General features: G+C 42.9%; 1 long non-coding RNA gene across 1 annotated transcript; it reads right to left on the bottom strand.

Annotated features, from left to right (window-relative positions):
- Positions 1-1,814: 1,814 nt before the first annotated feature.
- LOC135422840 (uncharacterized) lies at positions 1,815-26,099 on the bottom strand. Its single transcript, XR_010434609.1, has 3 exons — positions 25,715-26,099; positions 3,867-4,043; positions 1,815-2,351 (listed from the first exon to the last, which is right to left on the bottom strand). It is a non-coding gene; the product is annotated as an uncharacterized LOC135422840 (long non-coding RNA).
- Between the last annotated feature and the right edge of the window lie 410 nt (positions 26,100-26,509).

Here is a 26,509-nt window from a genome sequence, read left to right as displayed (position 1 = left end):
GGCAGTGATACCTGTACCCTTTATGCATGTGTTTAAATTCCATTTGAAGCTGTTTACAAACAGCAGCCCCAGGGAAGGAGTCCCAGAGTTTGGTTGTGTGTTACGCTTCATCAGATGTGTGGAAGAAATCTGAGATGCATTTTCTCCTCTAACCTGTACCAACAGCCTGGTAAGCTCTGAGTTCACAATCAGAGGGCCAAACACAAACAATTAGTCCCCTAGCTGGGCTAGGGGGACCATTACTCCAGCTGGACTCTCCCAAGAGACAGTGTGAGAACAGAGTGGTGGGCTGACCATTGTTGGCTGCCAACTGCTCTTTCATCCCCTCCTTGACAGGACAGGGGAGACAATAAGATGGAAAAGCTTGTAGGTTGAGAAAAAGAAGGGAGATCTCTTACCAATTACTGTCATGGGAAAAACAGATTTGACAGAGAGAATGATAGTAATTTATTGCCAGTCAAAATAGAGTTGAACAGTAAGAACCAAAGACATAAACCCTTCTTCCCAGTCTCAGCCTCACTCATCCAGAACTGCCCACAAGGTGAGGTTGGTGAAACCCAGACCATTTGCTAATGTCCTGAGACAAGCAGCTGAAGGAGCAGAATGGGGATTGGTTTCCCTGAGTTGTGCATAATCTACTTAATCCCTGAACGTGTCCGATGTTTGGTGACCTCCTGCCCTCCTCTCACTGCACTCTTCCCTCCAGCCTTCGCTGCCGCTCCCGGCGTAAACACCGGCCCTTCCACTGTGGCCAGGAGGCTTTCTCAGAACAGGCCACTTTCTCTGGCACAGCACATGGGGGATTTATGTTGGATTGCAAAGGAATGATAAAGCGTATCATTATAATTACAGAAACAGGCTTATCCTGTCGATTTTCCCCTCGTACAGCGAGCAGCCGAGAGAGCAGTGCTGTGGGGAGGAACTGCAGTGGTGGCAGCTCTGCTGTCTGGCCGGATGGAGTTCAGGCTCTCCATGCAGGGTCAGATGTACCTATCCCCTCCCAGTCAGCTACCTCTGTCCCCCCACCTCCCTGCAGGAGCAGGAGGAGGGAACCAGAGCTGTATGCAGTGCTTTGCTTGTAGAGGAGGTTCTCAAAAATAAGGTTTTTGCACAAGTTTATTCAGGATTAGTCTGCCTGTAATTGAATGTGCTTCAGTGCTGCAGGGTTTGTTCCTCCAGAACAACTTTGGAATAATTAAATAATAAGAGAGAGGAGACAAAAAAAGCTGTGGAGTTAAGTGAGCTTTGGATGTGTGCTGCCCCTACTGCTTTTTTGCAGTCCCAGTGCTCCCTAAGCTGGATCTACAACTGCCCAGCCTGCGGCAGCAGGTAGGACACACTCAGTCCTCACTGGAGACCAGTGCTCCCAGATGCTCCGATGTGCTGAGGTTTGAAAAGAAAAGAAGGAGATAATGACAAGTCACTTCCATCAGGAAGCAATTCAGTTCGTGTTGTTCTGAATTGTGTCTGCAACAAAGAAATCCCGTCACAAAGTGGCTTTAAGCACAATGAGCAACAGAGGAGCTGGAGAAATAACGAAACTCTAACTGATCTACTGCAACCTTTTCAGGCATGCTCTGTTAGAGAGAAGCCCAGGTAATAAATTATCATAATTTTGAAATTGAGGTATCTTATAAATATTTACTGGTTACGGTTCTTGCCAGCAAACAAATAGTAGTTAAAATCTCCAATTTCATCTTCTTCATTTGCTCAGTGGCCTTTCAATTGAACAAATTCCTGCTGGGTTGTACCTCCTGCCATGTAGCTTCCACCCAAAGATAATAATTTCTGAAGAGCTTCAGAGAAATCAGGATATCAGCTTTTGAGTTATGTGAGGGAAGGGAGAAAAATATGCTTTTCCCATATGCTGTGATTGAAATGTTGCATTTGCATAAGTCAAAACCAGCTGTAGCTATAAAATTTTTAACTTAGCTTGATTTATCACCCTTCTTGAGGAAGGAAAAACAAAAGATGTCTCAAGAACAATCCGTTCAGTGGATTCTGAGTTAGGCTATGAATGGTTACGTCTGCCGTGTGTGCAACTGTGGTGTTTTCTAGTGGGGTTTTCTCAAAGCTGTTGAACAAGAATGTTTTTGCTTCCATGGCATACACAGATCCAGGAGTCCTAGCTGAGTCTGACAGCATTAAAGGATGCTTAGCATTACTTTATGGTTAGAAATAATATTATTGCTTACCATTGTTTATCCTTACAGTAGTGTTTAAATGCTCCACAGTCATTTGGCTTCAGTGGGACCCCTGGCACGGTGAGATGGCACTGAAATGGACTCAAAGTACAGCATGACCCCTTGCACATCCTGCCCCAAAGATCTTGAGGTGTTAAAAGCAGGTACCTGGAAGAACATTCCAAATAAGACAGGGAATGGAGACACATACAGGGAACAGAGACACCATTTCCTGTACAAACACAGGAACTGTGTCATAATTTCTGTGAAAGGAGTATACTTTGCTCTCAGATTTTTTTTTGTGTTTGGTCTTGATTTTTAGTTCCCTCTACCCTTCTTGTCTTCCATTTTTCATCTTAGATGCAATAAGATAAACTCTGGTGTTCCTTTCCCCTCCTCATGTACTATCAGAGGAGTCACCCTGCACGTAAGAGATTCTGTCTCGCTCCTCTCTCCCTGGCATTGCAGTGAGATAGGAAATGAAGCCTTACTGCACAGCAGCTGAAATTTGGTCCTGGTGAAGTAGGAGACAAAAGTTTTCATACATTTTGGTGAGGTGAGCAAATCACACAGAAATATCCAAGTCATTTCATTTGTCTCTGTAGAGTGCTTTGAGTTCCATAGAGAGACTGGTTTATTAGTGCAATTTATGCAGTCGTTTACCTGTGCACCAAAAGGTTTGTCTAATGTTTTTCAGCTATGCCACTTGGTCTACAGAAAGATATCATCTCTACCTACATACCCTGTCCTACCTATGTCCTTAAGATCATTGGGGCTGCAGCAAGATACCAGTTTGTTATCAGTAGGAGTCAAAGGTTGACACTGGGATAATGCTGAAAGTAAGGGCTGAAGAATAAGGTCATTGTCAGCAGGAAGATTATAGAATCAGCACTGGATCTTACTTGAGCAGTTTCAAAGAGGGAAGCAGCCCATCACACAGTTGTTAAAGGCAATATTAGGTTAATGCTGTACTGAGTGAAACCACACCGAGCTACCGTGGCTGAAATGAGGTGCACTTGTCCTTGTGGTGTGTCAGGCTTTGACAGCCCTCATCACCTTCTTGCCTCAAAGACTTCTTCTGCAAATAAAATCTTGCTGAGGCTTGAAAAGCAATTGGGGTCTGCATGGGAACATTTGGCTGCCCTCGCTGCAGTGGTCAGGGGACACAAGGCACACACAATTGGTCCTGGGACTGCAGCAGTGAGTGCAACTCTATCTATTTGGCTTTCTCTTCCCCACCCCATGCTCTGCAGGTTTTGCTTTTGCTGGCGAAAGTTGTTTTCTCAGTGTCAAAAAATGAGCCAAAGTCTACAGTGTAAAATGATTTTTTTCACCTCTCTCACCTTTCCGTGGCAATTGGCAGGATTTGCAGGTTTCACATTACGTGTCAAGCTGCTTCCAGAGGCTCCAAACTCCCAGACTCTTAAAAATCAATGAGCTAGACACAGTGAAAGCTCAGGAATTTCTTGCTTTGTCACGTACCACACAGCGTATAACAGTTTTTAAAAGAAACAAAACAACACATGTATACACAAACCTACCCAGAATTACAGGTTCTCTACATTTTGGAGGCCTGAAATTTTGGGGAACCTGACAACGTGTCTGCCTGCATTAAGGCCAGATCTCATCCACATAGAGCTTACCAGATTGGAGCTGTATATGGGGAAGAGGTAGCAAACATACCTCTAATCTTGGAGCTTTCCTCAACATTTTGGATCTGTGGCTGGGTGGAAATGAGGGAATCTGACAGCAATAGTGTGATGCCAGCATAAAGGTTGCTTTGTCAGCAAAGAGGACCCACTTGTCCTGGAGAATAGTCTTGGGAAGGATCATGGTATCAATGGTGCCTGTGGGAACACACTGAAAGAAAAAAAACCATAATAGTGTTATGATAAACTGTGAAATAGAGTCAACTCAGCTCAAAATAATCTTAGGGTGATTCAAAACCTGAATTTCATAGAGCAAAAAATTAAATGATGTCCACTTAAATGCTTATTTGGCATCACTGAGCCTCATGGAGCCCCAGATGTCGAGGGAGCTGGGGTGGAGGGGAGGCAGGTCCTTCTCTGCCTGGAGGACACCCCCACTCTGTACCCCACTGGGGAAGGAACTGGGGATTTCCTACCTACCTTTCTCTTCAGATACACAGGGAAGGGACAGCATAATAACTGTGCAAGTGACTTGAAAAACAACCCCAATAGCAGGCAGGGAAATGCTTATTCATTTGCCTAAAAAAGAAAATCTGAGCAACCTATTCGCCTATTTCAACAAAGTCTGTTTTCCTCTTGGTGGAGTAATGAATCACTGTTTATTTACATATGGGAAGTAGCACCTTACAGTAAATGGATGGAAATGGGGACTAATTTGGAAGTGTCATTTTGTGAAGGGCACCGGTAACATTTGTGAAGCATTCTAGTTTTTGACCATCTGGCAATGTTGAGGGCTAAGCTAATGTATAAACCTTGAGAGACCCCATTTGTAGCAGGAACTGCTTTAGACTTCAAATTTTAATGGAGTGAGATCTCAAATCAATGCCACCCTAATAACGCAGAATGGATTTGGGCCAGGACACAGAGCCGTTTATACTGGCTTTCTCTGAAAGGCCAGATTACAAATACAGAGACTAAATCTTTCTCTTCTAAATTGAAAAAGATCTGTTAATAATGACTGTAAGCCAAGAGAAAAATCTAGACTTCTCTAGAGACAAAGGAACAGGCAAATGCAACCAGGAGGCCATCAGCTTAAGCTTTGCAATCGCTGTCCAAAGGGGCTTTCTTTCAAACCTGTCAGGAAATTCTTTCAGCTATTCAAAAAGTGTCTGCTCAGATATTGTGAAAGTGGCAGTCACACCAAAAGAAAGGACAGGGGGAAGAAGATGTGAAATCTAACAGTGAATCCAAATCCAATGATTTAGTGACTAAGGAAGAATTTGAGGAGGCAGCCAGCCCAGTGGGTGGTGAAGTGGTGTAAGAGATGAGGCTGGAGCTGAATCTCCTGTGCTGGGGCAACTCTGTGCCCTTGCCTGCCTCAGTTTCTCCGCTGCAAAACGGGACCAATGACAGCGACCTTGTGAAGTCTTCCCCTTGACTCCATCACACACCACAGATGGAAAGTGCTTGCAAAGGGAAAGCGCCGCTATTTCGGGCTGAGGGAGGTGAGGCACCGAGCAGCTGAGCGACTTATCTGCAGGCACACAGCGAGTCAGCGGCAGCGCCAGGAATAGCACACGGGTCTCTCGGCTCAACGGGAACAGATAATGCTTAATAAAGAATTTAAACCGGCAATTAAGGGCGCACTTCTACCAACTTTACATTAAATGAGGAATCCCCCGGCCTCCTCGGGAGGTAAATACAGCTCAGAGTGATTTAGAGGCGCAGACCTGGGACCCAGAGAACGGCTCTGGATGAACAGTGTCACTTGAAGGGTTTTTAGCAAGTGAAAACTGAAGTCAGTGCTGAGGATTAAGATTTGAAAGCAAGTGCTGACATACTGAGGTCCTTGGAAATTTTGTCTGTGAGGAAATCTACTGTATAATTAAATTTGCAGTTTCCTTAGTGGGACCATCATTTCCTTCCATGAGCAAAAAGATAAATTTCTTAGATATTCTGTCATGGAGCCCTCTAATGTAACGAGGCTTGACAGACTGAATAAGTAACTCCGCAGCTTTTAAGAATAATCTTTTTGATAGCAGCGATTCCCTGAGATGATAACCTTCCTAAAGACAACTAAGGAGTCTACCAATGAGCTGAGAAGCGTGGTTTCGCCAGCCACAGAGGAATTGCAGTCATGACCTTGTCCAGACTCTCTGACAGGATTTTGGCAACGACAGCAGGAATTGGAGGCTCAGGAGGAAACGTGAACTTCCTGGTCAAAATGCCAGTTGATCAGTAATTCAGCGGGAGTCCCCGGGCCGTGCAGGAGGAGGTGAGGATGCCAGCAGCACATTCAGATGAGATGAGAATAGTGGTATCCTCAGAAAAGTGTCCCACACCTCAGGCAGCCTCAGAAGAAGAGGTTGTTCAGAAAGACCTCCTCTGACATGTGGCTGTGACAAAATACCTGTAAATCATTTTCTTCTTTCTGTGATGCAAGTTAGCCAACAACTTTTAAAAATTAACCTATTAGTAGGTTAGAAGATAGGAAAGAATTCTACATTTGCTTCCTCTGGTGTCTCCCATTTGTAGCTGCCGTTTATATGGACGGGGCTGCTGCCCTGCAGGCACCAGGGCAATGGTTGCTGTCTTTATGTTTGGGAAAACCTCACTGGAATTTTTAATTTTAATTCCAATTTATTTGGACTGGATAAGCAGCCTTAAGACTTTGAGTAAGCAGGTTTAGCAGTCCAGGCTTTTCTTTTACAGGGTTTAATTAAAACAAAATTCAGACAACAGGACACAAATCATCTTTATCAGGGGTTATGAAAATATAGGGCATAGGGCTCCTACACTGGCCTTTTATTTCAGGAGAAATTCATGGCTACAGAGAGAAATCAAACTGCCTGCTCTGCCTCTCCTCTACCTCTCCTATCCCTGACTCACTTCAAGGTCACACCAAGAGGCAAAGCAAAGGGACGAGTATATCCATGTTCCTTCACGTCTAAAGAAGCTGGTGGGAAGTATTTTTCTGCAAGCACAAACTAGAAGTATCTATAAAGAAACAAGCTATAAAAAGAAGTCAGTTTATGCCAGATATTAAACCAGATCATGTCCAGATTCACACATCCTTTAGTTATGCTTAGAGGAGCCTCCTACTCTGAATTGACCTTTGTGTCCAGAGGGGCAGCTAGTGCACTTTGGGGCATTTAAATGTGTTTTTGGCAGAAAATGACCATTCAGAGCACTGGGAGATTGTAAAGATTTGTCAGGTTTGAATGTCTTTTCTGCTGTAGCTGGAAATCATGTTTTTACCTGAATTTCAGTCCTACTAGACCAGGAGGGTGCCCTGCTCACTGTAGACAATATTTGGGGTGCAGCCAATCTCTGGTAGTTAATTATCCCACTTCTGATGTTTGCACTTACAGTTCAGGGCACAAGGAACTATGCAGGAATGACTATTTTTTTTCTACTGCATTTCTCTTAGTCTGCCTGTCCTAGAGTAAAGAAGACAGAGTTTCCTGCACCATAATTTCTTTCCCTTTTAGAGCAAAATCAACCCTAAATTGGCCTGCACAGAACAATTGACTACAGCCTGATCCATGCAACCTTGCATCAGAAATGCTCCATACTGTAGCCAGAACAGACTTTCTGGAGAGCTGATACCCAGCTCCTCAGCAGGCATTTTAGCATCTGGATCCTGCTGACATTAAAAGGAGCCCATCCCCAGATACATTTTAAAAGCTGAGTCTGAAGTCTTATGGAGCTGCCTGTGTAAAGCAGTTGGATATTGAGAAAATGTGTCGTTCTCTTGTGAAAGGAAGCTGGCTTGAATATCCGTCCAGTTTTTTAAACATCTGAATGGGTGCTACATGTATGACAAACACTTCCAAAGCAGGTTTTCCCCTTTTGGCATCTGTTTGGTAGCCTGTATGAAATAAACCATGACTTTTTTCTGTTAATTGAGTTCACGTAACAAATTTTTGTTAAAATGGAATTCCTTCAGCGAAATGAATGAATGAAGTTACCTGCATGAGCCACGTGCCTGAATCCCAGGAGAAAATACTTTGTTTCAATCTGAATAGCGTTTTCTGACAGCCTGCAGTGGTGCATTCTCTTGGCTGAGGTCCCTCCATAAATCACCAACTACAGAGTGTAAAAAAATGAATGTTTGGTGTGTTACCATGAGACTCCTTGGCAAATCTACACGTGAGAGAGCTACTTCCTCTGCCTTGGCAGCTACCTAGTGATAAAGAATGAAAGATAGGTTCACAACAAGGGCCCTCGGGAACTTCAGAGGGACAAATGGTCCTCTGATCACTGTGAAGCTACTTAGGGGTAAGAAAAAAAATTGTCAGCAAATTTCTGTAAGCCAAAAATACATTCCAAGAGAATCTGAAACATTTCTGACATTTCTGTACCCACATCCTGCCAGAGTGTGAAGGATTCAGATTTAAGCCTGAATGCCCCAAAACAAATAAGAGTGAATTTGAACTGAAAGCAACTTCAGGGCTGTGGAAAGGGGCATGTGACATTAAAAAAGGAACCTGTATGATCCTTCCTGCTGTCTGTCCATAGCTGGAGAGCAGGAAGTGTGATCATCAAACAGAAAGGAGAACATTTCTAGCATCTACCAGCAAACGTGGTCACTGTGAGAAAACCTTTCCTGTGGTCACTGCCTTCCTGTGCCTCAGCCAGAGGGAGAAGGTGGGGTTAGAAGGACTGTTCAAACTATCCAAAGGGCTGCTTTTGCCCTCAGGAGGAAACTAATCCCAGTGTGTGACCTCCAGGTGCAGTGCTCCCCACAACTGGGTGGTTGCAGTGACATGGTCTCTCCAATGTCATTCCAAGCCAGCACCGTTGCTCCCACTAAGGAATTTCATCATGGTTAGGAGTGAATAATGGGCTGTTATTGTACCACAGAGTAAGTGTGTGCCACGGCACACCAGATGTTAATGGTGCTGTTGCATGGGAATATATGGGAGCACAACAGCACCTCTCTGGCTCCACCAGCAGTTGGCTGCCCATATGGTGGTGGCACACACCCCACACTGATGGATGCTCAGCAGATGCTCTTCAAGAGCTAAATAATGCAAAGAGAGGCTGGTGTGAGCAATATACAGCCCTCATAGTTCAGGCACCGCTCACAGGCAACAAATGCAGTAAATTGGAGGGGGAAGGGGGTACAGTTAAAAAAAAACCAGGCCATTTAACCTTTCAGCGTGTTAAAAAAGTAGTTCCAGGGGCTGCTGAAGAGAGAGTTTTACTTTATTAACAAGCTTCTGCACCTTCATTAAAAATACTTATTTTGGAAAAATTTCTGGTTTAATTAAATGATTTTTTGGCCTTCAGAAATCTATATTTGTCTATCTGTATCTGGGATTGTCCCCAATACATCCGTGTATGTGTGTGCTTAAGCAGTTATAAAGTGCTTATAGTCTCCTCTGAAAACATTGGGTCCCTCAAGACCAGGAACCTCCACCTGAGTGAATATATTTCTCAGTTCATCTGCAGTGCTCACATGGTTATATGTAACTATCAAGATGTGGATCTTCCTAGGATAATACTAGACATTTTTATTGTCATGGTTAAAGAAAGATAACCTCTCTGCTCATATCAATATTTTAGAGCATCTTCACTGGCTGAAATTAGGTCAGGCACAGCAAAACTGCTGGTAGTTGAGGTGAAAAAAAGATCAATAAGGTTACCTGATACAGAGACAGCACAGCCAGCAGCAATCACAATATTAGCACAATATGCATCAAAATCCACTTATATGTGGGAGTCTCAAGAAATGGAAACAAATACTAAAACCCACACAGAAGACATAAGCTATGATTCATGGGATGAGACAGGAATGCAATTTGCAGAAGAAACACCACTGAAAACAAAACAATCTAAAGGAAAATGCATTAGGTATCAGCCCATTTGAAGGAAAAAGGCATCAGAGCTGCCAACATTGCCCTGTACCTCCTCCATTTTGATACCACAAGCAGCCGCAGGGAAATAAAAGTTAGAACTTAATATCCAAGGTCATTAGTGCTCTCGATAACAGATTATCCCCCAAAACACATTCAAGAAGGAAATTGTTTAAAATATAAAATTGGAATAAGCCTAAATTAGCCCATGAACTTGAAATAAAAAAAAAAAAAAGTCTTCTATGCATTGCTAACACTTGTAAAAAAGAGTAAAAACTGTAAGGGGTTTAATGCTTAATGTGAATTAACTCAGCCATGTGTATTACACAGCCAAAGACACAGAAATGGCCATCTAAATTGATTCTGGAACTGGTAGGCCTGCAGCAGATTCGCAAATGATAATGCATATATTAATAGATACTTTCACTAATTTCACTAATGACCAATTTTAACGAGAAATTTGGATTTGTAGATGAAGAGAAACATTCCCATTCCATCATTTGTACACGTGCAAAGAATTCCACATCCCAGGCCAGAAACTGAGCCAGCCACAACATGGACTTATCTCTCCAAACCCACATCCAGAGCAGCACAAAGGGTCGCTCGCTCCCCTCATGAAGCTGGCCCTCTCCTCGAGCACCTTTGAGACTCATGTCTTCCAAAATGATGCTTGGCTCCAGAAAATGCATCCCTGTCAGTTTTTGGGACTAGGTAACTAATGATGTGGGCTTGTGGAGCTGCTGAGAAAAGAGTCACACTCTCACCTGGCTAATTCAGGCTGCCCAAAGCGCTGCAGGGAGCAGCCCCTGAGCTGCACCCACCTTGAGAGCTGTGCAGGCACAGCAGTGTCCTGCTCCCTGCACCCCTGGGACAGTCCTGCTGCACTGGACTCTGCCTTGCCAGGGGGAAAGAACTTCCAAGTCCCGTGGTGAGGCTGAGCCTGGTTTATTAAGGTGGCAGAGTGAGGGATGAGCTGAGTCAGGACAAAGCTCCTCAGGCCCTGATTCCACCAGCTGAGGTTCATCCCTTTTACATTCCAGTGGGTGAGGACACGCAGACCTCTGACAACCCACCCAATCAGGGTCCAGAGGACAAACATCAGAAATACTCTGGGGGCTTCTGAAAAGAGCAGCCTGGTGCACTGGAACAAAGTGATCCTGCATTCCTACAAGGCACTGTTAAGAAAAATCCCAAACCACTTCCAGTGTCCAAGACTGGTTTTCCCAGTTACCCCACAGCCAGACAAATATCCTGGCTGATGTCCTTTACCACCATTTCAGTCTGGTCTTCCACCACCACAAAGGCTCTGTGGGCCCCCAGCATCTGAGTGAATGGAGAAATTATTTCAAATGCAACATTAACTCTAGGGCTTAAAGTTTTTTTTTTCCTAAATTTAATTTATCTTGCAACTAAAACAGCTTAACAGCCAACACATGCAGAGACTCATTATCTCTGCCTCTGGCTTCAAAAGGCTCTTGGACCCATTCAAAACCTCTTCCACTTTCAAGTGCCATCAAACATTCACTAACAGTAACATGAATATCCAGACATAGAATGTGTCTGGTCTTTGTGGCCACCAAATTGTTACTTCCTTTCTCTCCCCATCCTCTATATTGTATTTTTATGTGTTGATTTTTTAGGGAGTTTTTTTGCTTCTTTTTATGTCTCTGCTTTCACATTTCCTTCTAATTAGGATGTTTTTGTGTCCAGCATAACTTTGTACATGTTTGAATAACTGTGCCTTCCTGGCCATTCGATAAACCTTCCCTGATAATGTCCAGTTTTTATTACATCAGTGTCAGGAATGCTGACAACCACTGCAAGCTCTGAAGAAAAAAAGAGCAAATAGATAGAATTTTAGAATAATTCAGGTTGGAAGGGACAACAAGAGGTCATCTAATCTGACCTTACACTGAAAGGAGGGTCAAAGAGGGGTCAGCATATTCATCCCTAAGTGTACTTTGTTCTGTATGCATGGAGGAAAAGTTCAGATTATGAATATCCAGGCAGCAGCTACCACATTGAGTAACTCCTCTTGTCCCTCAGGAAGAAGTTCAATATTTCTCTCTCCAGTGGAAGGTTTTCTCCCAACAATACTTTCTCCCCAAGCTGGAACCCCCTGAACTTCAGAAACTAAACACGTAGCCAGGCTTGAAATGACACATGATGAGTTTTTCTCTCCTTTCTTTGCAGAAACCTACTCAAGGAGCACCAAGCAGCACATCCTCCTTCACTAGATGAAAATTTAACCTAATCCAGCAGGTTAGAGTTGAAGTGGAGGAAATCTGCTAACAGTTCATAGTGTCTCTGATACAAAATAACCTGTCATTGCCTCTTCCCCGCATTGTACCCATACAAAACCCATTTTACCACATTTCTGTTTTTCACATCCAAGTCCACATACAATTCTTCAAATTATTTAGACACTGACATTACCCTACAGATAACCAAAGCTGAATCTTTTCCATTTGTGTTTGAATTCATCATACTCACAATGTTTAGTTTGTGAAACACTGGTAAAGCCAGCTACTGATCAGGCTTTCACAAAAACACAGGTCATGGTGCAAGCTTTCAGAAAGGAACCATGTGGGAAAGATACTTGAGAGAGATGGTGAGGTCTCCCCTCTTCATTCTTCCCACATCCATCCTAGAGATCATTCACGTAACTATGAAGCACAATCCTATAAACCAGCAGAGAATTTAGGCTTGACAGCTGTGCCATCTTGTTTTATGTATTACCTTCAGACACTTTCAGCTAATTTCACTTTTATGAAAAAACAAAAAAAAATTCTTTACAATCTTCATATATTGACTTTGTCACTTACATATATCTCTGCTTTTTTGGTATGCTGTGGCCTTGCTTTCCTCCTTCCCTGTGAAATAGGTCAGTATCTAATTTTCTTTTAAGAGAAAATTTTACTTCACACACCCAGCGTGATGTCCAAGTGGGACACACACACACATGTATGTGCACACACATACATGCACACACACACACAGAGGGGTGTCTTGAATCACAACCAATCCAAACACTACAGAGTAGTTCATGTGCACAAGCAAAAGACTGAAGTTTCCCTCTAACATGATCTTCATCAATTTTGGGCGCTCCTGGGTTCCAGAGAAACCATCCTACTGCTTTCTGAGGCTGCTGCCCCCACCACAGCTGGTGATCCCCTGGGAAAGTCTTGTACCTTGTTCTTAGTCACTGGACATGAATTTAAATCAAAGCTATCTGGGACTGCACTACATTCACTTGCCTGTCAAGGCTGCAAAGGAATGGGTTCCTTCTGTTTATCTGCATGGACAGCCCATATTCCCAGACCAACCCCATGATAGAAATTCAATCATACAGTCCCTTTCAAGATTGCAAGCAATTTCTACAGAGTTGAAAAATATTTATAATAAACTGCTTAAAGAGGAAATATTGAAAATCATAAGGGATAACAAGCACGCTCTAGATGCAAGTTTACACATGAGAAAGTTCAAGCTGTACTAGATCCTGTTGCTGCAAGGTAGAATAGAGGAGATTTAGATAAGGGTGACTTTTTATGGCACTAGTACCAGAGTCAAATGTACGTGACATAAAAGAGAATTTGGCTAAAAGATACCACAGAGTCTGCACTCTGAGATAGTTAGAATTGTAACCTGTGGATGATGGAAGTGTACAGAAAAATAACTCTAACAAATACAATGATTGAGATCAGAAGAGATGTGCTGTGCTGGAAGATCTGACAGCATCGGATGGATGCCAAAAGCCCCTCTAAAATAATCTATAACAGGAAACCAGGCAGGGTGCAGGTAGCCCTGGAGAGGCTCTAGCAGACTGCTGTTCAATGAATTCTGTTGCACAGATGTTCCTTTGTAGTTCTCAAAAACCTTTAAGGCTCCTGGTCAGTAAAGAAGTTTGGAAAAGATTCAAACTTCAGCTCTGCAGTGTCAGCACATATTCCTATCTGTGCTAACTAAAGCACAGTGCTGGCAAAAAAAGCAATTCTGTAAAACAATGCCATGAAATTCTACTTTCATTCTCTCTGTATGATTTCCAGACCAAGTACTTAATCTCATCCCCAAAACCTACCTCTAAGTGTCCCTTACTGGTGCCAGTTGTCTGGGAGCTGTTTATAGCAACAACAGAGACCCAAAGGTTGATTCGTGTGAAAGGAATGGAAACTTTCAAGTAAAAAATACACTTAAGAAGGGTGAAGAGGGGATAAGGACCAAAGGATTACCAACAAGGAGTTCTTAGCTCTGGAAAGACCTTAAAACCCAGACTGGCCTTTCCAGCTGTCTGACTCAATGGGATGTAACATTTGCACCAAGGTCTGACTGCTTGGCTTGGTTCATTTAAACCAGACTGGAAAGGAGAAGTGAAATCTTGCTGCTTGCTCGCTCAGGGGAGGGTGGTATTGTCTGTACAAAAAATTAAACTTGGATTAAAAAATAAACAACCCTAAACCTGCAAACTGCTAGCAACACTGAAAGTATAACAGCACCTTGTCATTCCTGCTGCCAGTTCTTTGATTTGGGATGTTCCTGTTGTCTCACCAAAAGCTGTCCTTGGCTACATGTACAATTTTCACTCACTTTTCTGTAAGTGGTATTTGTATGTCAGAGCCACTGCTTCCCAGCTGAGTATTAAATCAGAGCTAAAAAAAGTTGACATCCTGAAATAGGAGCTAAAGAAACCCAAACTGCCTTGGATCCCCCCTGTACCCTCCCAAATGACAGCAAGATCACATTGTTTAAGGCACCTGAAAAGAAACAGTGAATATTCAAACACGGGCAGCAAAGGCAAACCGAGAGAGGAAAAGCTCAAGAGGGATGAAAACAGTGGCAATAAAAATCTTACAAAGTTTGGAGACCCAAAGCATGACCCCCTTTCTTTCCCATACAACTTCCTGTTGAAATAACTGTGCCTTACAAGCCTTTCCAACAGATACAGGAACAGTCTTCAGGATGTTCTATGGTCTTTTATAATCTTAATCTATTTTTCACTTTAGAGATGTCAACTAGTGTATACCAACATATAGTTACCTCACAATTGCTGTACCTCATGAGTAAATCAATATAACATTTAATTGCTATTTTTTGCTTATATTAGAACTAGTAAACAGAAACTGTTTGAAAGAGGTAAAAGCATATCCAGAAATGCATACAACACAGAGATATTTGGCAGACATGGAAGAGGAGATCAGACATGCAGGAAAAGGGAAGGCATCTGAAGTCAGAGATTTATATTGGATCAATTATTCCCAACTCCCTTTGACTATATCAAAAGGCAGAGGAATACAGCCAAATAATAGACAAAGGTTTCTTAAAATTCAAAGTCTGTCTTGATTTGTGTCTTATTTAGAATTTCTATATCCCAGCACAATCCCTGTTACGTTGCAGGACTTCACAATTAGCAGCTTGCAAATGGAGATAAGTCCTTGCTCCATCAATGCTCACGTGTGCTGGTGTTGTGGGGAGAGTAATGCAGTGTTTTAGTTGAGTTTTTCATCACTCTATGAAAACCCAAACCGTTGTGAAATAGCAAAGCAGAATTAAATGGCACTAATTTCTGGACTCCCATCGCACACAGCAAGTACTGAAGGCCAAGAGTTTAGTATGGTTTGGAGAGCTGGGAATGCAGCAAACAGAATTTCCACTGTCTTCACGAGAAGCACTAGTCAAGTGGGGTTTAGAGTTAATTTGATTTCCACCCATTAAAATTATATGTTCCACACAGAAGAGTCATAAAACGCCCATAAAAGTGAGAGCACTTGCACACTGAATAACTTTGGCAGTGGGGTTGGCTCAGGGGTGAGAAGCAGCAGGAACAAGGGCAGCACAGAGAGTCTTCCTGACCTGTGGCACGAGGGCTGTGGGGTGTGCAGGCTCCCCAGGATTCACCCCTGCTCTGCTGTTTCACATTAGCTGAGCAAAGCAGGATACAAAGCATGACAAAAAGCAAGGCTGCTGGCCCTTCTTCACCGAGCATCACCTGATCTCAACAGCCCAGGGGTGGGTTTTTGGGATAAGATGTGCTGTAAATGCTATAAATGGCACAGGAACTGCCATGTTCCAAAAAAGCAGGCTGCTGCAACACGCCAAGGACCGTGTCTTCAGATGATGTAAATCTGCTCAGCTTCATTGAGCCATGGTAATTTACACCAGCTGAGGGATGGACCAAAGACATTTATTAAGGCTGCAGTGTATTTAAGAACAAGCACAGATCAATAGTCCAACAAATATTCATTTCACATCACTGCTTTTCAGAAGAGAGGTCAAATGGATCCTTACACATTTTTATTTTCTAAAATTTCAAGCTGAGAGCGGCGAAAGTTGGTAATTAAATCCCCTTTGAAGGTAGCACTGGCAATGAGGAACAGGCAAGAGCTGGTACTGCACAGAAGCTGCAGTTCTGGCTCACAGGTGGCATTAAGGGCTCTGAGAGAGCATGACTTATCCCTTGAACTGTCTTCTGGGAAGCCTGCTATCTCATCAGTGACAGGCCAGTTGGAATGAATGTAACAAATGAACAGCTCAGTATGTAGGTCCCAAAATAAACCAAACTGAACTCTGGACATGTAGAAATCACTACCTTTGCCTGGTTATTTTTCATTTTAATGTACATGAATTCAGTGAGCTTTGTATTGGTATTGCTCTCTGCCTGGTTATAAGGAAGAAATATAAGTGGCATCACAGGGAAAAATATTCTCAAGAGATTTCCATCCTAATTATGCAAACCCAAGACAACGTTAAGATTTTAATGAAATTTCCAAAGTGTATTGACATTTTCAAATACAACATGACAAGCCTGGCTTTGGAAAGGGATGCAGTGCTTCCTGGGGAGAGAGCACACACAGCCTACAACTGAGCAATCATGCCAGACCTTGGGACAACTTTTATCAACAATCTGCCTCATCAGAATGACAGGAGGAATTGTGTAATCAAAATGCCTCCCTCAGTGAAAGAAAAAGAGAAGAAAGAGCGTCATATGTCGGATACTAAAAATGGTAATTTCCTGAAGCTATAGCGACCATGTGAATGGAAATTTTAGGTCAGGCTGCACTGCAAAATATGGAAAATTATTTGTCTTGCAGGTTGATTTTAAATTAATCCATATCACCAGCAGACCACTCTGATTTGCTCTATGTTGGTCTGTTCTCTCCATCCCTTTCAGACTAGAGCCCTGGCAGCTCTCCTTACGACTTACAGCAGGGAAAAAAAAAGCCATAGGGCTTTAAATTTTTAAGTCTGTGTTTTGAAAATACTGCTGTATGTATTAGGCTTCTCTTGTTTTAAAGGCCCTTTCCTGGAGAGTCTTCCAACAGGAATATCATTTACATCAGCAAGGCTTTTTGGCAGTTTTTCTTTTTTTCCTTTTTATAACCATGTTGCAGTGAGACATCAGTTTAGGCAGCCAGCTCTGCAATAAAACTGACAACAGGTTTATTCTCCTTCTCCTCATGGGACCAATAGGAATTTTAGAAAAGAAAGCAGGAGGGAAGGAACAGCAACAACATGTGTGTATGATCTGCTTTGTCCCAGCACACCAATTCTGCTGCTTTCAGAGTGATTCTCATTTTAAAATCCAATGTTTTTCTTATGTTTCATTAGATATTATACCTAGAGCACATTATAGAGGACATCATATCTAGAGCAGAGGTGTTAGGAGGTCCTATCAACTTCAAAACTGCCAGGATTTTACCTTTGGGGTGAAACTGTCCCTTTTCTTGTTCTTGTCACGATTATGCAAATCGCTGTGAAACACCAGTGCCATGGAACCCTTCTGCCAGAGGGAATCCCCACAAAAGCATGGAAAAATTTTAAAAAGGAAAGGCAAATGAAACCCAGTCTCTTTAGGTCATTGTGGAAGAAACTTATTTCAAAAGGAAATTCCTGAAACTGCCCTGGCTGCTGTGCCTGAAGTCACACGAGTTCCACCTCTACTCCTCTCCCAGGAAGAAGGAGTGGCACTGAGAGCAAAGATAATTTTTTTTAGCACTGGATGCACAAAGGATAATTTTTTGGTCACAGAAGGATGGTCTTCTCTTCCTCACCACCAGATAAATGACTGAAACTCCTGAGCAAGCAATGGTGGTTTGGGTTTCCACTTAACCCTGTTTCATTCTCCAACAAATACTGGTGAAAAACCCAGTGAGCACAACACCCAAGAGGCAAGAAGTTGAACCAAGAGCCTGGGAAGGTCTCATGTCCTGGAGCCAGGGGGTTGTATCTCACAGATTAGCTGCCTGTGGTGCAGACCAGCATGCTTGGAATAGACATGCTGATAGATTAGAAATTCCATCCCGATTTAATGGATTTAGTCCCAACAGTCTAGGACATAATTAAATCTTTTAAAAAAGATTAATCCACCTTTACTACCTACCATTTATCATCTCTAAACACTCATAGATAGAGTGCATGTGTTGGGGGGCTACAGACACATATATTTATTTAGAGAAAAATGCTGTTTTGTTAGTAGGAACAATTTGCAGGTTTGTCTGGGCTCGGAAAATTTCGTAATCTCTCGGGCAGCTCCATTTATTCCAGCTGCAAACAGAGGCTGTGCCCAGATGATGGCGCCTACAAATCACGGATCCCTCGTCCATAATCATTAGGTAATTCGTTCTGCCGGGTTATGCATCGTGAGCTTTAGGGTTTATTGCAGAGGAAAATAGAAGTCTCATTGTACTGCAACCCCTCAACCACCAAACCCCCAAAACATTGCAATCCCTGCCTCCCTGTCCCCAGAAACCACGGACTGTGTTATGGTGCTGTGTTAAATTAGCTTTTACAGCTACCTTCCATTTAGGGAGAAACAGCACCAGAATAAGATATAAGAAAATACAAAGGGTTTAGACTAAAGGTTCTTCATCCCATGGGAAATGCATAATTCAAGGTATTTGTAAATGTATTTGTGATGTGCTGAAAAGCTGAACTGGAACAAAATAAATAAACCCAAGCAACCAGACCTGAGAATCCCAATCCTTGATGGAAATCAGACAGGCAGGTTTAGATGTATTTTTGAGGGGATTGTGGGATTAGGGTCGACTCACTGAAAGGCTGCCCTGGTCAGCAATAGCCTCACACCAGAATGCAGCTCTGAGTGCTGGGCAGTGACTACCTTTTATACAGCATAGCTTATGTTCATTTTGGAGGGGAGAAGGAAATAAAGCTATTGAGGAAATAAGAGTGTGGAGGGAGACAAGATTAATTCTAAGTGAATCACACATGTTTCAGGGATTCAGGGTCTGCACAGAGAGTAAAAATAAAAAGCTTCAGACCTAGTGAATGAAAATCAGCTCAGCAAAGCATTTGAGTTTGGATGTTTATCTGGGAGTGGTGTTTTCAGAAACAGAGTTCTCTCTGCAGATTATCTCAAATAGATGGGGATACCAGAATGGAAACAAATTGGTGAGAAAGTCCTGTTTCCTAATATGAAAATGTTTTATTTGAATTTTGTGATCATTGCTAATAGAGGTTCAGGTTTAACACACCATTTCCTCCAAATATATGTGTTCAGATACATAAATGTTAATTCTGACCTTTGTCTACTAAGTACATCTAATGTTCCTCACATATTTCATTCATCTATAATAAATTACCCATTCCTTCCAATTCTGTATGTTCAATGTCCTTCTAAAGATACCCAGAAGAGGGGAAAAAAACCAAAAAGCTGCAGACCAGAGATATGCCAAATTGATTTCAGATTTGGGAGCAGTCCCACATAGTCTAGAATGTTCCTTTAGGAAAGAAAACCCTCCAACCCCAAAACCAGAAAAATAATAAAACACCCTAAAACCAAACTTGTGAGCTTTTTCTTTTTGGCAGGGAGGATTTTTCCAGCAGCTTCCAGGTTTGCTATTTGCTGGCCCACAGAAGCATCACTTTTCCTAGGTCTTGTTCAGCGTTGGGAAATCAGTGAGTCCCCTGAAGCTGAAACATCCCAAGCCTTCAACTAGAAACTTGGCAAAAAGTAACAAGCACCTAACCATTAATAAAACTCCTGGCAAGAGCTGAAGCTCAAAACTCCTCTCAGTTGTGCATGGCCAAGAAAACAGGGCACTCTTTTGCTCTCCGTGTGCCTCCTCATCTGCACCTTTCTGCACTCCACAGGATGGTCGGGCTGCTGGGCTGTCTCCCTTGGGAGAACACTCCTTGCCTTCCTTTGGGACCATGGTGGGGGCCTCATGGGCACCTTCCACGCTCCCTGCTGCAGCAGCCAAGTGCTCCCAGCTCCACACTGCATCCTCACCTCCCTGCTGAGTGGGACATGCTGTGAGGGAAAGGCCATCACACCGGTCCCGCTGAGCCTGGCTTTGTGTTACAGCCCTGCAAACACTTAGCCATGAGTTATTGCTCCTCAGAGACTGCAGGTAACACATGTCAAGTGAGGCAAATTCACACTGTCTTGTCCTCAGATGATTTCCAGTCTAAATTCTAAAGAATCTGATTTCTTTCTCAGCACAGCCGGTGTCTGGTGGCTGATAGAGCTTCACTCAGGCTGGCAGCAGAGACAGTGTTTCCCAGCTTTGCTGGTTGGGTTGCAAATAGCATTTGTGCTAAATATGGGTTTAGTTTCAAGATTTGGAGAATTTTCTTCGTATGCTTAAAATCAAGAGTAGTATGAAGACAGGACCTGATTTTAAGCCGTCACGACCAACAGGAGAGACAGTACAGAAGGTTTCATTAGGAATGACAAAACCAGGAGTATTTCCAGCTATCTTGTGTGATGTTTGATTAAGTATTACAGATATCTTTGGCTAAAGAAACGCAGTGCCTAAAGATTAACATATTTTTGTCCTAAGAGTGACAAATGTGTACATACCTTGTCTGTGGTGCAGGGAAGTCAATGCATGTGCAGTGCAGAGTGTCAGGAGTTTGGTGTTTACTGACACACCACCTACAAACCAAGCATCCAAATTACCAAGTAGGTGATTTGGTGTTTTTTGATTCTTGGTTTTCCCAGGGCCATTTCAAGTGCCACAAACATGGTTGCTGAGGGTTTAAAGATAAAAATAAAAAGCCTCCAGGAATGCACAGTTTAAAGCCACAATCCTGCAAATGCCTTACTGTGAATTTCTTTTTCTAACACAGATGATAGATGTACTAAGTTGTTTTCTGGTAAAATGCTAAGAATAGTTTAGTCCCAAAATGGCATCTTTGACTTAGTTAAACATTTCTCTCTTTCTGTCTAAGTGTTGGGGATGTACTTTTACTGAAGAAAAAAAAAAAATGGTAAGCTATTTCAGCAACTAGAAAAATTACTATTTGGGTTTAAAATTAATTCTGAAAGAAAAATTTAACCAAAGTGACTTAAGAGGTGGAATCAGAGGCCTGTTTGAAAGACTATGATGAATGTCTGAGACTTGTGCCAAAGACTGTTTTCCATCAGCTCAGTGTGGATCCAAATCCCCTGGGCACTCCAGAAGGAAGATGATCTGGTCGATCAGCAAAAGAAATGGAGAAATCCTGCTTGTTATTTGTTGGTGTCTCTTGGATGACCTTTTAAATAAATAAATAAAAAAACCTCAACAAAGTTACACTGAGGTTTTAACCGTCATAAAATTCGTTAGGCTGGGGAGGATATGAGGGGATCATTAAGTCCATGTCAAAGCAAAGTTTGGAAGTTATTAGGACGAATACTGGGAATACTTGAACACTAATCTCTTGCATCTGCCTGACTATTTTCAGGAAAATATATAGAAATTTAATTATCTTTTTCTTTTAGGACTTCATTATAGACTTTCATAGATTGAGTTTAACTCTGTAGATAGGCTTAGACATTTCTAATGGAGGAATAACACACACACACAGATGAAGTAATCTGTAGAAATTAAGTGAGCATTCCTATAGCAAACCAGACCTTAAAATTCCCAGAATTTGCCAGAAGCAGTCACATTTTTTAGAGTCCAGCAAAAAGGTTCTTAAAAGATTCCAAAGACTCAGTTCCCAGTACTTTGTAATAGTTGGGCTTCTTTAGTCCTGTCACCACAATCCCCAGTCACTGAGGACATGAATGCTGTCTGGAGAGCTGAGCACTCCCTGGAGCTAATGCATCCCTACCACTGCTGCCAGCAGTGCTGATGGCAATGCACAACCAAAGCAAGACTAGAAATTCAGGTCTAAATAAAAATACTGGCATTAATAGAGGGGGATACCTTAATTCTATTCTGCCTACACAGAAAATTGGCGTTACTGGACTCTACAAGCCAGTCAGACATTGCAAGGAATGTACTGTACTGCCTTGCAGCACCTAAAATACCTGAAATGCTGTCGCTGGGCACAAAGCCATGATATAGCTTAGCATCCCTTGGCTGGAATATTAATGAAATTAAAATAGGTGGTATGAGTGAGATATTTAATTTTTCAGAAGCTCTGGCATTCCCCAAATTAATGAAACACGCTTCAGGATATGCTAAGGTAAATACAGACCCAAACACAGACTTCAGGGTTAGCAAACCAGAAATGTCTCTCTAACTCCCCAAACGTGCTACAAGAGAGTATGTGTTTATTCATATCCTGTTAGAGGCTCACATAAGATATTCAGATTTTCTGGAATTGGTGACTTATTTGTGAACTGAGGATTAACATATTCTTAAGAATGAAGAAAAAAACCCCTCCAAAGTCCTCAAGGTTTTATTTGCTTTACAGTAATCCTGTTCTTGCCAATCACTGTGTTCAAACAAACTTCAAACATCTCCCAAACAAACAAGCAAAAAAGCAACACTCCCCCACCTGGACCAGCAACCTTTCTCTGCTTTTTTAAATCTGACAGTGAACCCATTTTCAACCGCAATGGATGGTAAGAGAGAGCAGGTAAAGGATCAGGCATTTCCTAGCCACAGCAAAAGGGAGCAGCCAGTCCAGCAGTGATCTTCCATAAGAGCAGAAACCCAGAAATTCTGCTATTAGAAAGTTTCTCAGCTGTAAAAGCTAAGAGGGACAACATATGTATTTTTGCCCCAAATGGTTCCTCTGAGGAAATCTGGGAATGCAGAAACTAAGAACAAAAGAATAAAACAGAAAGAAAAAAGCCCCACAAACTAAACCAGTAAAATACACATTGACTATCAGGAAACAGTTCCATAGGAAGAACCTAAAAGTCTGTAGGATGTTCCATGAAGAGGAGGTTTTTGGTGTGGAAAATCTCAGTGTTACAAACAAATAAAGCTGGAACTGGATGAGACAATGCCCTTGAAATTCCAACTGTAAGAAAGGCTCATGCTTGGTTTTTCTCAGCTGTGCTAGTGCCACTGAGGTAGGGTGTCACGCAGGCAAGGATGAGTCAGGTCTGCAAGAACAGCTGAGATAATGATCCTCATATTTGCATGGCAAAAATGCTAAAGCTTCAAGATTTCTCTTGTTCAGAAAGCTCTTATTACTATTGGTAATGAAGCATGAGCCAGAAAAAGCACAGCTTGATGACAAGATCCCAAGCTGAGCTTGTGGATAGGCAGGGGAATCCCCTCTCCTTACACCGAAACCAGCAAAAAACTTCCCACTAAAAACTTGTGGAAGAAACTAAAGACTGCGGTGCAGAATGGCACTTTTTCAAAATCCCTTTCCCAAGGTGAACTGTGTTTCAGCAGTCCAACAACAGCACGAGCTCAGCAATGCTCAGGAACAGCTTCAGCTACTTGCACAGCTGGAGGGTTCGGCCTCCAGGCTTGGACTGATGGATGTGGAGGGGGCTCAGTGCTGCCACTGCTGCCCAGTGCACGGAGGGGAATTCCATGGCAGACAGGATGGGTGCCTGCACCCAGCTATTCCATGTGCAGGGCAGCCCTGCAGGCACCAGTGTTGCAGGGAGACCCACTGGAGAGGCTGTGCTGTGATGCCCACCCGAGGCACAGGGCAGGAACCTCCATGGCAATGGCAGCATCCTGCTGGCAGGAGACACGGCATTTCAGAGCAAAATGGATGGGGAAATGTGAGGGAAATTAGTTAAATTTGCAGCAATGGGCTGACTCTTTATGTGAGAGATGTTTCTTTTCTGGTACTAAAAGTTGCTCCTACAGAATTCCACTCTTTCTTTTTTTTTTTCCATTACAGCTGCTGCTTCTTAATGGGGCGACAGACTATGCTGTCTGTATTAGTCAGCAGTCGAAGTAAGAGAGTAGCTTTGCCTGGTGATGCCAAGCCTCAGTGTAATTTCTGCAGACATCCTCATCTGAAAACACCTCGGGTGACAGTTTGGCAGGCACGCTGGCATTTCCAGCTGAGTCCCTGCTCCTCCTCATTGAACTTCAGCACTGCCTAAAGTCACTAAATGAGACAGAACCCCCTCTGCAGTAGGAAGGGTAAAAACCGTGTGAGGACTATTCTGCATCTGTATGTCTAGATAAAGCAAATGAACTAAATGTGGGAGGGGAAAAGGAGATACAGAAAGTGTGGCCAGGGATCACAGCTCTGTCCATGGCAGGACACACCTTTCTGACACCCTCTGCCCAGGGCACACGTGTCCTCATGGCTGCTCCGGGGCAAACCCCACAACCCTGAGGTAACATCCGGGCTGGGATGAGCCCTTGTCTCTGCTCTGTTGTTCAGGTACCTCTCATCAGCATTGCACCTGCTGAGCTCAAAGGAGAGGAAACACACTGCTCTCACACATTCCTGTGAGTTTTGCTCTCTTGGCCCCATCAGTGTGCAGCCACTGCAGCAGGGATTTTGCTTTAGAGACCTGACAGCCCAAGTCAGGCCTCTTTCTAATCTCACTATTCCCCTTGAAAAGCAAACACGTTTCTTTTGAGACCACAGAGAGCACTCACTCCAGCCTCTTGGCTTTCACTTGCTGCAGATACTTTGAAAGACTAACTCCTGTTAATTAGAAAAAGATAAACAAACTCAGACCTTGCAAGTGCAGGTCTTGCACCGGCCGGTTCCAGAGGGGAAGAGGCTTTGGAAGTTGGTTTACCAGACACGTTTCTGAACCGTCACTTGAATTAAACCAGACCCCATTTATTTTCCATGCCTTCTGAAAGCTACATTCCCAGTGAAAAGAAAGTAACATATTGATAACAGCATGCTCTGCCACAGGAGAGGATCGAGAATCACCCACGCGTTGCCTTGAAAACAAACAACCCCCAAACAATTGATCACTCACTGCTAGTACAGAGGCAGTCTATTATGGATAAAAATACAGGTGGAAAAAATTCATCAGGGATGTGCAAATACCTCCATTTAAATTCAAGCACAGTAAAGCAAGCTTTACTCCTATAAACAGGAACAGTGGATTATGGATGCATCTCTCTCAAGTCCTGGCAGATGGGGAATGCATTTCCAGGCGTGGGGAACCAGAAAACCGAGTGATTTCCGTGTTGAAGCTGGGATTTCTGAGGTGGTTTAACCTGATTGCCAGGAAAGGTGGAAGTGCACCACAGGCTGCTGTATAAATTGCTGGTTTGACTCCCTGTGTGTGATCTGAACACAGCCCCAAAGCTGAGCTCTGTATCTGCATGCCCAGCAGCACTGCAATGCCTCTGCCCAAACATCAGCTCCCCTGGGGCAGCACAGTGCCAATGGCACAACTGGCCATGGTCACCCTGGGAATCTCTCACTGGACATGTGAAAGGTTTCTTTAATTAAAAATTTTAAAAAATTGACAGAGCAGTCCGTGGAAAAGGCACCAGGAAGGCTATGAAAGACCATCTATGTACCCTGGGGGGGTTTGTGTGCACATGTGTGCACATGTGACAGAGACAGTGAGAGCAAGACCACTTCAGCTCCTCACCTCAGCTTCTACTAATTCCTTCCCCACCCTTTGCTGTAGCTGCCCATGTGGATGAGGCACTTCTCAAAGGAAAGGCTGACACTTGTGTTGACACACTAAGCCTGACTCAATATCGTCCTAGGCTCAAGCAGAACTTGTCTTGAATGAAGAAAGATATTAGCCAGAGTTTTAAATCCAGAGCTAAGGAAAATGCTGGCTGAGAGTGGCCCCAATACCTTTTGGTTTTAATTTTAGCTTCCCTCTCCAGCTATGGGCACACAGTGCAGTGTCCAATTTTAGTTTATTCTGTCCACTGCTCACCTTGATTTTCACAGCATTGCTTTGGAAGTCTTCATGGCTTTCTCAGCAGAACTGTAAACTTCAAACAGCAAAACCAGACCACAGCTGTAGAGCTCTGCCACTTTCTTGCTGACATTTCTGCCTAGGAGAGAAAATACCACAAACTGTCTCAAACAGAAAAGGAACAATGATAGCAATTCACTCATTTCCTTGCAATAGAAAACCTGAATTTTGAAAATTCAGGTAAACAACAATAACTAAAAGCACTAAATATGATTTAACCCTCAGCTTAGGAAAGTGAAAGAAAAATTTCAGCATTCTGAGTTTTCTTCTCCACCATGACCATGCAGAGTTACCCATCTGTGCTGGGTTGACCTTGGCTGGTTTCCAGCCATCCACCCAGCTGTTCTCCTACCCCCCCACTCCTCAATAGGAGATTTCGTAGTCCATCTACAGAACAAATGGTTTAGACAGCTTGTAATGCCTAGTAGTACCCAAATTATAAATTTTGTGAAAAACTTTTATAAAAATAGGGTTACCATAAAATATCATCTGTTCATATATGGTCAAACCACCCTCCCTATGTCTAATCTGGGGATTATAACCCTAACTTCTGCATAAGTGATTCCTCTCTGGACAATATGGTGGTCTTGCATTAGAGCTTGACACATAATTAGTTCCTATGAGAGGGAAAGTATAATCTATTTCTCAAAGTGTGGCTGGTTTCAGAGTATATAAATTCTATGTAGATAGAAATTATGGAATTTACATAGAGAGGGAACAAATTCAATGTGGAGAACGAGAAGAGTTACCTGA

The sequence above is a fragment of the Pseudopipra pipra genome, chromosome 16 (genome assembly GCF_036250125.1).
Source record: "Pseudopipra pipra isolate bDixPip1 chromosome 16, bDixPip1.hap1, whole genome shotgun sequence".
Classification (NCBI taxonomy): Eukaryota; Metazoa; Chordata; class Aves; order Passeriformes; family Pipridae; genus Pseudopipra; species Pseudopipra pipra.
The sequence above is the reverse complement of the archived record's forward strand: the minus strand, read 5'-3'. Positions and strand labels throughout refer to the sequence as shown.